General features: G+C 40.6%; 1 protein-coding gene across 3 annotated transcripts in view; it reads left to right on the forward strand.

Annotated features, from left to right (window-relative positions):
• Positions 1–3,187, forward strand: part of fchsd2 (FCH and double SH3 domains 2) — a 61,707-nt gene that overhangs the window by 36,310 nt on the left and 22,210 nt on the right. The gene's annotated exons all lie outside the window — the stretch shown is intronic.

The raw sequence follows: 3,187 nt of genomic DNA on the forward strand, positions 1-3,187 counted from the left end.
CTGCTGTTTGTGTGTAATAAACATGGTACTGCATGACCTTTTTGGCACATGCACAGAATCAGACCACAGGAAGAAGTTAAACTAAATTATTGACGTACCATTGTGGTGGCAGGTGAGCTAGTTGCCTCTACACCTGTGTTGCTGCATTTCATTTTCCTCTCAGTCTAAACCATGAAGTAAGTTGTATACATTTAGAACAAATATCCTATTCATTTATAATTAAAGTAAAGCATATTGATGTTTCTATCTGCTTCTATTTCCTCAGTTTTTTTTTGTTTTTGGTTCCTTTATTTGCTTTTTACATTCTGTGTAAATCCTATCTTCAGATGCTTATCCCTGTTTCTTTTTTCTCCCTCACTGTCACATAATCTGCCTTAGGCGTGTATGATCATCTATACTATGAGGCAATTCTGAATAATAGATCCGTAGCTCCTAACAACAGAAGGACAAGACTGCGGGGAAATATGCACACGCACAAATGCATGCACTCAAACACACAAAAAGAATAAGGGACATTGCCTGAGGGACGCAATCTGCTCATTGTCTCTCCCTCCTCTGTAGTTTTTCTTTTTATTGGAGTGTTTACAGGTCTTCACCTGAAAGTCAGTGATAACAACATTCCTAATAGGTGGACCAACATTTGCATTACAGAAAGTACAAGTTCTTTTCACAGCTTTTGCTCCACAGAAATATGTTAGGACACACAGCCCAGAAAGCTGCATCAATGGCAGACTTAAGAATAGCAGCCATACCAAAACAGCACAATACTGTACAACTCAGAAACCAGTCTAGTAATTGTATCATCACTGTAAAACCACATACTATGTTACTACTCCATACTACTCTATTCATCATGGTCTCCATTTCCAACAGCACTTATGTCCAACCTTTTAAATCCATTGTACTCTTAGTGCATTGCATTGCTGTGAACATTATTCAACGATGTACGATTGTAACTTTACTTTAACTTTTTTAGGTGGCAGTAGCTCAGTCCATAGGGAGTTGGGTTGGGAACCGAGGGTCACTGGTTCAAATCCCCGTATGGACCCAAAAAGTTGGAGCTTGGATTGGTGGCTGGGAGATGCCAGTTCACCTCCTGGGCCTGCCAGGTGCCCTTGAGCAGGCACCGTACCCCCCCGACCGCTCAGGGCGCTGGTTCAGCTGGCAGCCCACTCACTCTGACATCTCTCCATGTATAGTGCATTATAGGTCCTGAGCATGTGTGTTGTATTCAGGCCTGTGTGTGAGAACTAACAAAAATGTGTACCACGAGGTCAAGTACAGTAATTTCCCCATTGGGGACTAATAAACAAATTATCTTTTTATCTTTTTACGGGAGTGAAACACCTATTTTGTCTTTAATATAAAACCAAATAGAAGAAGATAATAAAATAAATGTGATGGATATGATATTTCTTGATATGAGGGTTGAGGAGTCTTTTAATTAAAAGCCTTGTTTAGATCTGCACTTCAAGTACTGACTGTGGCTCCAGGAATAACATATATCTCACACTGAGCTCTGCTGTCCTTGTCAATGCGACAGTTGTAGTTAAAGGGCAGTGGAGGAACAGACTGCTCAACATCTCCCTCTGCTGTTGGCAGTCGATGCTCTAACTGTCAATCTTTAAAGTTCCCCCTAGACACACACCACCACTTACGCATCTGCTGGTCCACTGTGCTGTACTTATTGTTCAGGCGGATGCAGTCATTTAACCCCCAAACACACACTGACCTGACTACGGTATGGGGACGGGGCTATTTCTAGAAGCTGACTCACTCCATTTCAACACTACCGTAAATGGATAAAAAAAAAAGCAAGGGAGGAAGAGAAGAAAGAGGGAGGAGGAAATGATCTGAGTGATGAGGGAACATTCAGAAAGAAGTCAGCCAACAACCCACCCTTAATGACATAATTTCCTAGTCAATTACCCATTGTTTTATAAGTCTGTGTTGTGTGTGTGCAAATGCTACTTTTGTTGGCGTTAGGTGCATATTTGAATGTTTTTGTAAGTTTACTATGTGTGTGTGCAATCTCTGTGTTTTGTTGAAATGGAATCTGAACCCCTTCACCTTCCCCTACAGCTGCGAGAACGCTATCCAAAGAACACTTCTCTCACACACACACACACACACACACACACACACACACACACACACACACCTCAATACTCTCATGTGGTTTCTAATGCACTCTTCCCCTCTTGCTCCTCTTCCTGTCCATTAGCCTCTCTCTCTCATTCCTTTCTGTCTGATCTGTCTGTTTGGCAACTGGCCTACAGCTTGGCAGCACTACCCCAGCTCCCCATAGAAAGGCTGTTCATTTGGACAGGATAACTCCATTAAAATGTGTTACTATTGGTGCATCAGAATCACCTCTAATGATAAGCTGTCTAATGAAAACATGATCAGTTTCTTTTCTTCCTCTCATTGTTTGTCTCACTCTCTTAAAATTCTAAAAAGTCTGTGTTCTAATGCATCAAAAGAGATGCCGCATGATTACGCGGCAATATGTCCTGCCCAAACTGGTGCATCAAAACTAACTAGCTGTCAATCAATCACAGTCTGTACACGCCCACATAGTCTTGAGAAGAGTTCTAATAAGGCAACACAAGTTTAAACGCCTGAGTAGTTTCACTACTGTTCCTCAATTACATTTGTATCATATTTTGACCTGAGGGCAGATAAAACAACATGTCTGGCTTGTCTACTATTGTGGCACTCACAGTTTAAGTTGTTTATGATTGCTGATATTGTGTATGGATTGGGCAATTTGCTAAATGGTACATGAATACTACAAAAGCTTCTTGTTTCATTAAAATTCTCTTGCTAAATGTATTTATGACTATGTCAGCATGCATTTGAATAAGGATTCACTCATCCAATGCCTTCAGGAGAAACACGGTTGAAGGTTTTACTCCTTTTCTAATGTTCAGAACTTGCCTACAACAAAAGTACAAACAAACTACTGCAATTTCCAAAAAGGTTAAGTGCCAGACTCCCAGATACAAAACAGTTGTGGATAAATGATTGCTGGAAGTTTGATGACGAGGAATAAGGCACTATTTGCACGGAGGTGTGACAATAAACATTCGGTGACCCACCACATGTATCCTCCTGATTCTCTAGTACTCTCTACTTTATTATTAAGGATTATGGAATTATATTGAATTAATCTATCATTCTCTCT

The sequence above is a fragment of the Etheostoma spectabile genome, chromosome 3 (assembly GCF_008692095.1).
Source record: "Etheostoma spectabile isolate EspeVRDwgs_2016 chromosome 3, UIUC_Espe_1.0, whole genome shotgun sequence".
Taxonomy (NCBI): Eukaryota; Metazoa; Chordata; class Actinopteri; order Perciformes; family Percidae; genus Etheostoma; species Etheostoma spectabile.